General features: G+C 37.9%; 2 protein-coding genes across 2 annotated transcripts in view; one reads left to right on the top strand and one right to left on the bottom strand.

Moving 5' to 3' along the window:
- Positions 1–15,545, bottom strand: part of LOC125785743 (uncharacterized) — a 399,129-nt gene that overhangs the window by 48,345 nt on the left and 335,239 nt on the right. The window lies entirely within an intron of this gene.
- trpc5a (transient receptor potential cation channel, subfamily C, member 5a) overlaps positions 10–15,545 on the top strand; it is a 69,125-nt gene continuing 53,589 nt past the window's right edge. Inside the window, exon 1 of the mRNA XM_022674745.2 lies at positions 10–210. The gene's annotated coding sequence lies outside the window, so the exon portion shown is untranslated. The remainder of the gene's footprint in view (positions 211–15,545) is intronic.

Genomic DNA, 15,545 nt, shown 5'->3' with positions numbered 1-15,545 from the left:
AGAAGCAAAGCAAAGCGTGTAGGGCGCGCGTTGCATCTCATGGCGCGGATCCATGCGCAGTATGAGGCTCAGTACCAGGCGGTAAATATCAGCGCTCCTCATGTAAAATAGAAGCCACTCCTCTCCGCACGAGGGATATTTTGTCGCAAGGAGCCAGGGCTGTTCTGGCTCGAGCTACAGTCTGAACTGGAAGAGCTTCGGGAATAACAGGTAAGCGACCTGCTCACAGACGCGTGCTCTCCATCCATCATCTCCCAGCGTAATGCCGCTAATTCCACCAGTCTCCACATCAGCCTAATGGAAGAGCTGGAGATCAAATCAAACGCGGTTCAAAGTTTCCATGTGCTCCTAAGCTCAGACCAGCAGGGCGAATCGCAACCAACAGCCTGAAATACTTACAAAAAATACTGTAACGCAGATGAAGCTGAATTAGCTTGAAGAAAAATATACAGGCGGGATTTGTGTTTATGTGCTGGGTCTGGATCTGGTGTAAATGTAGGTTTAGCTCAACACAGCTATGTGGTGGAGCTTTATCCATGGGCTCAGGTTGGCTGGAGTTGTCTCGGGTAATGCTGCAGTGGTCATAGGAGTTTTCTTCACCTGACACGGTTATGTAAACATAGCTCTCCCTGAATCACCTGCCCAGTTTAGTGCAGCCTACATCAGGCACCATTCCCCATTGCCTTCAAACCCTGAAACCCTGGCACAGCCTCCAGCTGGAGAGTTTCCACCTACCTATGCAGACTTTGTGAGTGAGTGCAGCTGAGAGAGAGAGAGAGAGAGAGAGAGAGAGAGAGAGAGAAGGATTTGTGGATTTCATTATTGTCAGGAGGATTGTGGTATAGGTGTGAGGAACACTATTAGAATGTGAAAAGAGTCTTTCTGCTCTGTGTATTCACTAGTGCATAAATGTGTTTACAGTGTATACAGTGCTGCTCTGTGTGGATGTATTAGATCTCACAGTGTGCCAAGTATTGGGTCCAAAGCACAGCCACTAATAAACTAATAAAAAAGACTTAATGTGGCTTCATGTCTTTGGGGTTTTTAATAAAATCATATTCCTGGTGCTTCATCTCAGTAATGAAAATGTCCTGAAGACACTGAGGCCATTCTGCTGAAGCAGCTGATTACAGTTTGGTGAGTCACAAAAGGAGGGGTATAAGCACTGCAGAGTGAATACCACTGCCCATAAAAAAAGGGATTAGCACCCCTGCATTTCAGAGAGTTCCCCGGGATAGACTGAACACACAGCCTGTAGAAAACAACTGCAAGGTGCAGTGATTTTTAGGGAAACATATTGAAACTAATGACAAAGGGTGTGCAATGCAGACAAAACAATTGCAACATGCGTTAATGCTTTAGGATTTCCCAATATTGAAAATATGAAAAATGATAAATTAAGATCCTAATAAGGCATGCACTGAAACAAACACATTTGGCCAACAAACAAAATCACTGAGCACTGTGCTTTAATGCAGGTTTTCATTTATTTTGCTACTTTTTCACCATATTTTGCATACATATTATAGCCTAACGTATTTTGTCTTACTATTTAGAAGAAAAGCAATTACAAAAATGTAATTAAAATTTAATTTTATGAACTATACCAACAAAGCACAATACGGTGTTTTGTCTATACAGTGCTGTAAAGTATTTACCCCTTACAGATTTCTTTTGTTTGTGCTTTTTTTGTCATACTTACATTTTTCAGATTAACAAACAAACTTTAATATCAGACAAGGATAACCTGAGTAAATACAGAAAGCAGTTTATAATGGATTACTTAATTTAGGTCAAAAATTTATACAAACAATTCTGGCCCTATGCAAAAAAAAAGTAATTCCCCCAACCCCAATGAATTGTGATTAACCCTCTCATGCATGAATTATAATAAACTCAGTCAGGATTTTTTTTGTAAGTGTTTTTATACATCCTTAGGGATGTAAAACAAGGTTTGAAAAAAATATATATTCTATCTTTATTCGATAAAGAAATATTTATCTGTCCACTCAAGTGTACTTCATGCATTTTTTGTTGTAAAAAACACACAAATGTAATTCAGTTATACAGTTGTAATATGGTATTCTGTTGGAATAGTGGAACTGAGGAGGATATTGTGACACAAGAAAATGTCTCTGAACCGTAGAACCTTATAGAATCTTGATTGTGACTGGTATTATCATACTGTATTCTTGTCAAGTCTCTGAACTGTTAAGTGAGCATATTCTCTTATAGTATTTTATAGCATGTATCATATTTCCTGTCAAATCATGCTTGTTGCTAATTTCTGAGACTATTTTCTATGATGGTTGCCAAAGCATACAGGGCACAAAGCTACAAGACACTGCATGCAGATGTACTTGGTTCTTCGTGTGCTGGCATTTTATACTTTCTTGAGCTGGGGCCAGTGGTTTCCAGGGGCATACTGGATATTGGGGTGCCCTTAGTTTCAACAGCCTCATCTCCTTCATCTCCGTTCCTCAGCCTCAACTCCCTCAGTAACATTTCCAGACTCACCTTCACTATCACTGCTTGACCCTACTTCTCTGCTTGCAACTGTCTGTACTGGCAGACATTCCTCAATTAAAGAAGTTGATTTACAGCCAAAACATTAAACAATATGAATTATTTTAAAAACAACACTGGAAGTAATTGACATTGCATTAAAGTTGAAAAATAGCTAATGATGCATGATGTACAATTAAGTGGACAGATGATTAATCTACAATTCCCTCAAATATAAAATCAAAATTTCGAAAATCTTTACATAATATGTCACCTTAGATGTTACTTGATGTAATTATATATTTTTTTACCTGCAGTGATATAATTTTATAAAAGGTAGAAACAAAAATAGCCAAGGTGTTTGGTGGTTTTCCCTGTCTGCCGGCCATCTTGATTTCATTGACTTATTTTTCCCATTACAATGACCAACCAATGGGATTTTTTTGTATAGGATGATGCAATAGCTTCCACTACAGTGGACTATATGCAGCAGTGCCCAAAATTGCAAGCATATTTAAAGAAAAAACAATTTTAAACAGCTGTACACTGTAGTGACCTCTATGCATGAAAGGGTTAATATTTTGTTACGATGAGATAAATTTTACATGTCACAACCAGACCTGATTACTGGCAGATCTGTAGAATCAATAAATCACTTAAATACAACCTGTCTGACAACATGAAGCAGCTAAAATATCTCAAAAAGCAACACATTATACCCCGATATGAAGAAATTTAAGAACATATGATAAAACAACGTCATTAATTATCCATCAGTCTGGAAAAGGTTATCACCATTGAATAGCTAAAAATAAACAAAATGAAGGTTTTGGAGGGTCTAGTTAAAGTCTGATTATGATGCTGTGGAGGATCTTAAACAGGATGTTCATGCTGGAAAACTCTCTAATGTGTCTGAATTAAAACAATTCTGTAAAGAAGAGTGAAACAAAATTCCTCCACAGAGATGTGAAAGACTCACTGCCAGTTATCAGTAAATGATAACTCGATGGCCGTTGCCGCCAAGATTGGCCCAACCAAGCTATTAGCAAACACTTTTTCACACAAGGCCAGGTCGGTTTTAATAGATTGTATCCCTTAATAAATACAATAATCATTTAAAACATATTTTTATATTTACTCAGGTTATATTGGTCTGATATTAATATGTGTTTGTTAATCTGAAAAATGTAAGTATGATAAAAAAAGCAAAAACAAATGATTGTGGTGGCTGCATTAGAAGTCTCAATAACAAAACTCTGCAGAGGGCTTTTAATTTGAAATTAGACTTTGACTTGTACCATTACCTCACTGAGTGGGCTTGCTCAGTGGGAGATGCAAAGAGTGCAATGTTAACAGCTGTGATGCTAATAGAAACATGCTAACAGACACAGGCAGTGGCTTTGGCTGTGTGACAAAAAATAAAAAAGCATTATCTAGCATTTTTACCATGACTTAAAAACATCTGGATCATTGTGATGAGACTGCCTTGCCATATGGAGAACACAGGCTCTATCACTGTGCTTGGCACGCTGCTAACTGCACTTTGTTATTTTGGTGAAATGTGCAGGACATTGATAGTGTGGTCAGCTTGTCCAGAAATGTATATGAAACGTATGTCTTTTAGAAATGTCTTAAAGTGTGAATTAAACTTCCCATCTGTGGGGGAACGTAGGAGAAATACCCAGTCTTACACACGGCTGCTTTAAACTTACTTCTTCAGGCTAGCGATGGGCATTAATGCAATTGTTGTCATGTTTTTACGGTGTTCAGTATGCATACTCACATGCCACATTTTGACACAGGAACTTGTATTGTTCTCCATTACTTTTTCCATGTCCCAAGCTGCACTGACCTGCGGTATATAAGAGCAAGGACATCTTCAAATGCAAAAAATAAAAATATATTATGAAGCATTAGCAATGCTCAACAAACCCTGTTATAAATACAGTAAAAATAATAAAAATAAGTTCAGTGTTTCTCACATTAACAGACAGTATACACCCAAGAAATTCCATGTGTCTGCTTAACTCATTTAATTTATTCATTTACATTCCTGTAAAAAAAGTTGTGAAATGTTCAAAAATCATAATCCTCAAAGAAAGATTGAAAGGAATCAAAAATTCAGGAGGAATTTCAGTGTTCAAAGGGCACAAGTCTAAACCTAACACCTGTTATTACTGATCACTCAGACGCACTGCACCAAAAAACGTCATTCAGCACCAGCTGATAAAACCACATAACCAACAGATTACTCTACACCTTTATCACTATACTCACTAATACCACTTTACTACAACTTTACTACTGTACACAACACAAGCTCCGCCCACTTCTCTACTACAATACAGAGTTACTATACTCACTAATACCACTTTACTACAACTTTACTACTGTACACAACACAAGCTCCGCCCACTTCTCTACTACAATACAGAGTTACTATACTCACTAATACCACTTTACTACAACTTTACTACTGTACACAACACAAGCCTTATGTTCACCATGACCAGAAGAAGCTCCGCCCACTTCTCTACTACAACACAGAGTTACTATACTCACTAATACCACTTTACTACAACTTTACTACTGAACACAACACAAGCTCCGCCCACTTCTCTACTACAACACAGAGTTACTATACTCACTAATACCACTCACAACTTTACTACTGTACACAACACAAGCTCCGCCCACTTCTCTACTACAACACAGAGTTACTATACTCACTAATACCACTTTACTACAACTTTACTACTGTACACAACACAAGCTCCGCCCACTTCTCTACTACAATACAGAGTTACTATACTCACTAATACCACTTTACTACAACTTTACTACTGTACACAACACAAGCTCCGCCCACTTCTCTACTACAATACAGAGTTACTATACTCACTAATACCACTTTACTACAACTTTACTACTGTACACAACACAAGCTCCGCCCACTTCTCTACTACAATACAGAGTTACTATACTCACTAATACCACTCACAACTTTACTACTGTACACAACACAAGCTCCGCCCACTTCTCCATTACAATACAGAGTTACTATACTCACTAATACCACTCACAACTTTACTACTGTACACAACACAAGCTCCGCCCACTTCTCTACTACAATACAGAGTTACTATACTCACTAATACCACTTTACTACAACTTTACTACTGTACACAACACAAGCTCCGCCCACTTCTCTACTACAATACATAGTTACTATACTCACTAATACCACTTTACTACAACTTTACTACTGTACACAACACAAGCTCCGCCCACTTCTCTACTACAATACAGAGTTACTATACTCACTAATACCACTTTACTACAACTTTACTACTGTACACAACACAAGCTCCGCCCACTTCTCTACTACAATACAGAGTTACTATACTCACTAATACCACTCACAACTTTACTACTGTACACAACACAAGCTCCGCCCACTTCTCTACTACAACACAGAGTTACTATACTCACTAATACCACTTTACTACAACTTTACTACTGAACACAACACAAGCTCCGCCCACTTCTCTACTACAATACAGAGTTACTATACTCACTAATACCACTTTACTACAACTTTACTACTGTACACAACACAAGCTCCGCCCACTTCTCTACTACAATACAGAGTTACTATACTCACTAATACCACTTTACTACAACTTTACTACTGTACACAACACAAGCTCCGCCCACTTCTCTACTACAACACAGAGTTACTATACTCACTAATACCACTTTACTACAACTTTACTACTGTACACAACACAAGCTCCGCCCACTTCTCTACTACAATACAGAGTTACTATACTCACTAATACCACTTTACTACAACTTTACTACTGTACACAACACAAGCTCCGCCCACTTCTCTACTACAATACAGAGTTACTATACTCACTAATACCACTTTACTACAACTTTACTACTGTACACAACACAAGCTCCGCCCACTTCTCTACTACAATACAGAGTTACTATACTCACTAATACCACTTTACTACAACTTTACTACTGTACACAACACAAGCTCCGCCCACTTCTCTACTACAATACAGAGTTACTATACTCACTAATACCACTCACAACTTTACTACTGTACACAACACAAGCTCCGCCCACTTCTCCATTACAATACAGAGTTACTATACTCACTAATACCACTCACAACTTTACTACTGTACACAACACAAGCTCCGCCCACTTCTCTACTACAATACAGAGTTACTATACTCACTAATACCACTTTACTACAACTTTACTACTGTACACAACACAAGCTCCGCCCACTTCTCTACTACAATACATAGTTACTATACTCACTAATACCACTTTACTACAACTTTACTACTGTACACAACACAAGCTCCGCCCACTTCTCTACTACAATACAGAGTTACTATACTCACTAATACCACTTTACTACAACTTTACTACTGTACACAACACAAGCTCCGCCCACTTCTCTACTACAATACAGAGTTACTATACTCACTAATACCACTTTACTACAACTTTACTACTGTACACAACACAAGCTCCGCCCACTTCTCTACTACAATACAGAGTTACTATACTCACTAATACCACTCACAACTTTACTACTGTACACAACACAAGCTCCGCCCACTTCTCTACTACAACACAGAGTTACTATACTCACTAATACCACTTTACTACAACTTTACTACTGTACACAACACAAGCTCCGCCCACTTCTCTACTACAATACAGAGTTACTATACTCACTAATACCATTTTACTACAACTTTACTACTGTACACAACACAAGCTCCGCCCACTTCTCTACTACAATACAGAGTTACTATACTCACTAATACCACTTTACTACAACTTTACTACTGTACACAACACAAGCTCCGCCCACTTCTCTACTACAATACAGAGTTACTATACTCACTAATACCACTCACAACTTTACTACTGTACACAACACAAGCTCCGCCCACTTCTCTACTACAATACAGAGTTACTATACTCACTAATACCACTTTACTACAACTTTACTACTGTACACAACACAAGCTCCGCCCACTTCTCTACTACAATACATAGTTACTATACTCACTAATACCACTTTACTACAACTTTACTACTGTACACAACACAAGCTCCGCCCACTTCTCTACTACAATACAGAGTTACTATACTCACTAATACCACTTTACTACAACTTTACTACTGTACACAACACAAGCTCCGCCCACTTCTCTACTACAATACAGAGTCACTATACTCACTAATACCACTTTACTACAACTTTACTACTGTACACAACACAAGCTCCGCCCACTTCTCTACTACAATACAGAGTTACTATACTCACTAATACCATTTTACTACAACTTTACTACTGTACACAACACAAGCTCCGCCCACTTCTCTACTACAATACAGAGTTACTATACTCACTAATACCACTTTACTACAACTTTACTACTGTACACAACACAAGCTCCGCCCACTTCTCTACTACAATACAGAGTTACTATACTCACTAATACCACTCACAACTTTACTACTGTACACAACACAAGCTCCGCCCACTTCTCTACTACAATACAGAGTTACTATACTCACTAATACCACTTTACTACAACTTTACTACTGTACACAACACAAGCTCCGCCCACTTCTCTACTACAATACATAGTTACTATACTCACTAATACCACTTTACTACAACTTTACTACTGTACACAACACAAGCTCCGCCCACTTCTCTACTACAATACAGAGTTACTATACTCACTAATACCACTTTACTACAACTTTACTACTGTACACAACACAAGCTCCGCCCACTTCTCTACTACAATACAGAGTCACTATACTCACTAATACCACTTTACTACAACTTTACTACTGTACACAACACAAGCTCCGCCCACTTCTCTACTACAATACAGAGTTACTATACTCACTAATACCACTTTACTACAACTTTACTACTGTACACAACACAAGCTCCGCCCACTTCTCTACTACAATACAGAGTTACTATACTCACTAATACCATTTTACTACAACTTTACTACTGTACACAACACAAGCTCCGCCCACTTCTCTACTACAATACAGAGTTACTATACTCACTAATACCACTCACAACTTTACTACTGTACACAACACAAGCTCCGCCCACTTCTCCATTACAATACAGAGTTACTATACTCACTAATACCACTCACAACTTTACTACTGTACACAACACAAGCTCCGCCCACTTCTCTACTACAATACAGAGGTACTATACTCACTAATACCACTCACAACTTTACTACTGTACACAACACAAGCTCCGCCCACTTCTCTACTACAATACAGAGGTACTATACTCACTAATACCACTCACAACTTTACTACTGTACACAACACAAGCCTTATGTTCACCATGACCAGAAGAAGCTCCGCCCACTTCTCTACTACAATACAGAGTTACTATACTCACTAATACCACTTTACTACAACTTTACTACTGTACACAACACAAGCCTTATGTTCACCATGACCAGAAGAAGCTCCGCCCACTTCTCTACTACAATACAGAGTTACTATATTCACTAATACCACTTTACTACAACTTTACTACTGTACACAACACAAGCCTTATGTTCACCATGACCAGAAGAAGCTCCGCCCACTTCTCTACTACAATACAGAGTTACTATACTCACTAATACCACTTTACTACAACTTTACTACTGTACACAACACAAGCTCCGCCCACTTCTCTACTACAATACATAGTTACTATACTCACTAATACCACTTTACTACAACTTTACTACTGTACACAACACAAGCTCCGCCCACTTCTCTACTACAATACAGAGTTACTATACTCACTAATACCATTTTACTACAACTTTACTACTGTACACAACACAAGCCTTATGTTCACCATGACCAGAAGAAGCTCCGCCCACTTCTCTACTACAATACAGAGTTACTATACTCACTAATACCACTTTACTACAACTTTACTACTGTACACAACACAAGCTCCGCCCACTTCTCTACTACAATACATAGTTACTATACTCACTAATACCACTTTACTACAACTTTACTACTGTACACAACACAAGCTCCGCCCACTTCTCTACTACAATACAGAGTTACTATACTCACTAATACCATTTTACTACAACTTTACTACTGTACACAACACAAGCTCCGCCCACTTCTCTACTACAATACAGAGTTACTATACTCACTAATACCACTCACAACTTTACTACTGTACACAACACAAGCTCCGCCCACTTCTCCATTACAATACAGAGTTACTATACTCACTAATACCACTCACAACTTTACTACTGTACACAACACAAGCTCCGCCCACTTCTCTACTACAATACAGAGGTACTATACTCACTAATACCACTCACAACTTTACTACTGTACACAACACAAGCTCCGCCCACTTCTCTACTACAATACAGAGGTACTATACTCACTAATACCACTCACAACTTTACTACTGTACACAACACAAGCTCCGCCCACTTCTCTACTACAATACAGAGGTACTATACTCACTAATACCACTCACAACTTTACTACTGTACACAACACAAGCCTTATGTTCACCATGACCAGAAGAAGCTCCGCCCACTTCTCTACTACAATACAGAGTTACTATACTCACTAATACCACTTTACTACAACTTTACTACTGTACACAACACAAGCCTTATGTTCACCATGACCAGAAGAAGCTCCGCCCACTTCTCTACTACAATACAGTTACTATATTCACTAATACCACTTTACTACAACTTTACTACTGTACACAACACAAGCCTTATGTTACCCTCATTATTCTCATGTTATTATCAGACTAATCAGTATTCCAGACCCTTTTTGAAATAAATGATTCCTGTTACCATCTACGCTGTTATCAGCAGCAAGGCCAAAATCCAGGATCTGTCATGGTAGGGGGGGGGGGGGGGGGGGTGGTAGGGGGGGGGGGGTGTCAGTACACCTCTGTGACGCAGCATTAATGCAGGAAAGTACACTGAGATCTTAGAGAAACATATGCTGCCTTCAGCACCACATCATTTACAGGAACTTCAATGCAGTTTTTAAAACAAAAAAAGTAATTGCAAGGCAAGTTTATTCATATAGCATCTTTTATACACAACAGTCATTCAAGTGCTTTACAAACTAGAATATACAAAGAGAGTTACAAAAAATATGTAACAATAAAAATGAAAATAAAAATAGAATAAGAAAAAAGCATGAATAAAACATTTCATCTTTTAACAGTAGTAAGGAACGGAATCATTAAAAAGTGGTAAGTGTTTTTTTTGGAATGTGTTGCAGGCGTGTAATGCAGGAATGGTTCTATATTATATTTATAAATTAAATAAAGTCGACCAGATAAAACATGAGATATCGTGGGTTCATACTGTCTGCAATTAAAATCAAATCAAAGGAAATATTTGCTGTTTTCTGATTTTGGGTTTTACTGCATCTCTTTGAGACAGTTTTTTCACGATTGCTGATTCTTATTTTGGAAGAACCATGTACAGTGTCTCACTGCTGCTGATAAGAGTGTTATAAAATAAATAGTACATACCACTTTTAATAGAGGGAGTTGGAGATGTACAGTATACGGGTTGGTTAAAAGCAAGCAGTTAGGCTTGGAGAAACACGGCTACATAAAAAAATAGTAAAGGAGAACAAGGACACCAAGGCACAAAATCACATTTAGCTTTTAATAAGTTAATAAAATAAAATGTTGAGGAATCTCATGGCCTGTATTGTCTGGTCCAAACAAAAGTCACCTTCAGGCAGCTGCAGTTGAGAAATGGCCCGTCGTAATGAAACGTTGTGTGTAAATAATAATAATGTTGATTTTCTGAGAATAACACTCTACCAAAAGCCAATATTAAACAGAACTCCTAACAGTAGTTATACAACAGATTTTCAGTTTTATGATATCTAACTGTTTCATTCATCTCTTTTAAAGATGAAATAACATATTTTTTCATCAGAAGAAAAATACATTGATCTAATGGATCAATTTCTTTAAGCAGAAGAGGTACATACGAGACAGATGTGTAGGTTTGTAAGCAGCAGTGACGTCGCTGCATTTAGCACTCTTGCCCCAGTAGATGCCCTTAAATGCAGAATCTGTTCATTTAAAAGCAGTGCACTGTAGGAAGAAGTAATTGCATTTTTGCTAAGTAAGGATATCGCTCCCCAAGCACGGCACTAAACCACGCTGCTAATGAAGTCATGACTCAGCGTTCTCATTCTAATAGATTTCCTTCTAGCCGGAAGTGCATGAATCAGTAAATCAGCTCACTGAAGATTTATTCTAGTTGTAATGTTCATATGCCATGATTTTGTATTTCTTGTAGTGTGGCAGTTGTAAAAACATCCTAATTATTTCGTTTTCTCGCTGTATCTGACCTGAATTTAAACTCATCTGATTACGTTCTTCACTAAATGTTTTAAAAGTAAATCAACATATCAAAAGATATCAACATGCTGAATAATCAGGAAAAGTGCAGCATAACACAGAGCAGCACTTTATTGGTTGTGATTAATAACTGTAGCACCTGTGCTGCAAACATGTTTTTAAAAATAAAGATGCTACAAATATTTATATCAGGAAGACATTTTATTTATATTATCATTTAAGGTTGGCAACTATTCATCTCAAAATGCCAAAAAAGTGAAATAATAATATTTACATTTATAATTTATATATCATAAACAAAGGCTGCTTTATATGAACTCTTACAGGCCAATGCCCTGCACTGTACAAGGTGACTACAATCTGATATTCTGAGCTTCATAACTCAAGATGAACATACGCTATCTAAGCAGTGGTGAACTTGACCTGTTTTCCAGCCAGCATCCTGACCTCACTGAAGCTCTTGTCAGTCACTGAATGGAAACAAATCATCACGGCACTGCTCCAGATTCCAGAAGAAAGCCTTCCCTCGCCAGTACAGATTGTTATGTATTCAAAAGCACTTAAATTAGCTGTGAATGACTGTCTATGATCATGCAAATCCGTGCAAAATCTTTTAATATGCAAGCTTCTTTATTATACCTTCTTCAAACCATAGACAAGTAAACCGTGCAACAGACTACAAGACAGGTAGCAGCTTACAAACAACATCTAATTATCCTTAAGACATGGCCAATGTGTCAGTGAGGTGTTTGTGTAGCCAGACATCATGGGAATTGTAGTTCTTGATCTCATATAATAAACACATGCTCCATAGACACATTTAGAGAACATAAAGCACAATCACTATTCAAAAATACACAAACAATATGCACACAAAAAGTGATTTATGCCTGGATTTAAGTGTTCAGTTGCTTCTTTTAAATTCAACATTAATTTTAACCATAATAAAGTGTAGATTCTGTGCCATTCCTGTACGTGTTTTCACTACTAATGTTGCTACGTCACACAGAACCAACATCCCATTCTCTCAGCCACAACTCTCCATTCTACAAACAACAAAAAGATTGAGAGGAATTCTGGTTCTTTTTTGTGATCATAACATACAGTATTTTTACAGGGGAAGCAGCAATGGCTTTATTTATTTATTTAAAAAGACATCATTATACTAAGTGGTTTGATGCAGATTAGAACAGGCAGATATTTATTGATAGACCTTCAATTACAGTCTGTATGCCTGAGCTCTTATTTGTTGCGGTAGCACTCATTAGAATGATTGAGAATACACAAACATGCACACACACACACACACACACATTGGCGTGCACGCATCATATTTGATTCCTCTCCATTTGGACACATTTTGAGAGCATGTCTTTGAAGTGCTCTCCGGGGAAGAAAAGGGAAATATGGCAGGTGCATTAAGCTCACATGCTGATGAAGACCACACAGATCTGCACCAAGATTACTCACTAATTGCTTCATTTTTCACACAAATGCTGTTTTTTAGGGCTCTGTATTAGTGAGAACCTGGTGATACGATATGTATCACAATACAACACATTCTATTTATTGAGATTAGTGGTGTCAGTAAAATAATCAATTATATTAATCACATAAATATTAAAGTATGTAATAATACATTATAATGCAGAATATTATTTTTGAAGATGTCTTTAGCTTTCCTTCTAATCAGAAGCCTCTTTTTTTAAAGCCCTCAGAATGACTCCTTCATGGTTTATCAGGTAAACTGCTCGAGTAAAATGAACTGTTGTTTTGATGTTTGGGAAATTTTGGATCATTTAAAAGATAACTAATGTCTAACTAATAAAAACAGTACTAGGAGTTTAAGCTTCAGTTGGCTTTGAATGTGAGAACTGCCTCGTTTGCAAATGCTAATCCTTGTTTAGTAATGCAAACCAACAGGTGTTATCTTAAGTTAATTAAGGTACTATTGCATAACTGCAGTGCAAACCTCATGAGTAAAACTCAGATCTTTCCCACTGAATGCTGCCATCTATCTTAATCAGTGTGTACCATAGTTTTTCACTCTATAAGGTGCATTATCAACATACATATGTTTTCTGATCTATTTTCACATAAAATTGCACTGGATTATAAAAAACATTATAAGACACTAGTAAGGAACAGTGGTTCACCATGTTTTCCATTTAATTCAGCAGGTCTTGCCGCTGGATGGATGTAAAGCTAACCTAAGCTTATCAAACAAAACTGTAATTCTTTAAAAAAAAAAAAACATTTTCTTTTAAAGTTAAATGAGAGCTGCGTGTAGGCTACACAGATTTCTCTCCTGAAAACGTTTTATTTAGGTGAGTAAACAGCGCTACACTGAGGAACCCTGGGTGTTCTGGTAAGGTGGTAGCGCTTAGCATAATGGGCTAATGCTAATGATGCTCCAGCAGTGCTAACCGGAGGCTAGCAGCAGGCTACAGGCCAATAATACTCACCTCTGAACAGCAAAAGCGCTAGCACTTAGCATGGTTAGTGGCTAATGCTAATATTGCTGCAACCTTGGTACTGGAGAAGCTTCACTGAAACTCCTGTATAATGCTGAACTATTAATCGTATGATAACAATTATTGTGACAGACCTACCATCTTTAAAAAAGTTTTTGGGGCAATTTTGAATATTGCTTCAAGGCTAATTTATAGTTGAATAAATGTACTATTAAGATTGAATCAGTATTGATTGTGCTGGATGTTTTTTATTGTTTTAATAAGTTCCAGGCCCGGAGTGGCTAATCAGGAGATTCATGTCAATCTCGAGTTTGGTCCGGTTGGACGGAAAAAATCATTTTGACACTTATCTGTCCCTTATCTAATCTTATTCTTGCATTTATCTCCATTCAACTACGTATGCATTCTCTATTCGTCTGACAGCACAGCCCCTACTTCACAGTAGATTAGATGGGTTTAACCACCTGAGGAATTCTCCCCTCCCAAGTCCACGAGTGGTCTTTTCCAGAGCGATAAAATAAAATACAGCAACAGAATAGCACGAAGCGTCACTCGGCTGTGATGGAGGGTAAAAAGAGGCCAGATTAAAAAAAGAAAATATGCTTTGCGCAACGTTTGCAATGTCGACTTAGCGTAGTTTATTTTGTAGAGCCCAATACACATCATTAACCTCTTAACACAGAAATAGAAAATAGAATCTGCCTGACAAAGTGAAGTCCACCAAAAGATACTTAAAATCTAGACAGTATGCCAATATTGAAAAAGGTAATTGAGATCTATCCGTCTGGGGAAAAGCCATTTCTAAAGTTTTGGGAATCCAGCGAACCGCAGTGAGAGCCATTGAACACAAATGGCAAAGACAGGGAACAGGGGCAAATCTTCAGTGACCCGCTGATCAAAATTACCCCAGGAGAGCAGCGACGACACATCCAAGAGGTCACAAAAGACCCCAAAGCAATATTGAAAGAACTGCAGGGCTCACTTGCCTCAGTTAAGGGTCAGTGTTCACGCCTCCACCATCAGAAAGAGAGTGGGCAAAAATGGCCTGTATGACCGAGTGCCAAGACAAAAACAACTGCTGAGCA

The sequence above is a fragment of the Astyanax mexicanus genome, chromosome 21 (genome assembly GCF_023375975.1).
Source record: "Astyanax mexicanus isolate ESR-SI-001 chromosome 21, AstMex3_surface, whole genome shotgun sequence".
Classification (NCBI taxonomy): domain Eukaryota; kingdom Metazoa; phylum Chordata; class Actinopteri; order Characiformes; family Acestrorhamphidae; genus Astyanax; species Astyanax mexicanus.
This window is presented reverse-complemented; position numbering and strand designations above follow the sequence as displayed.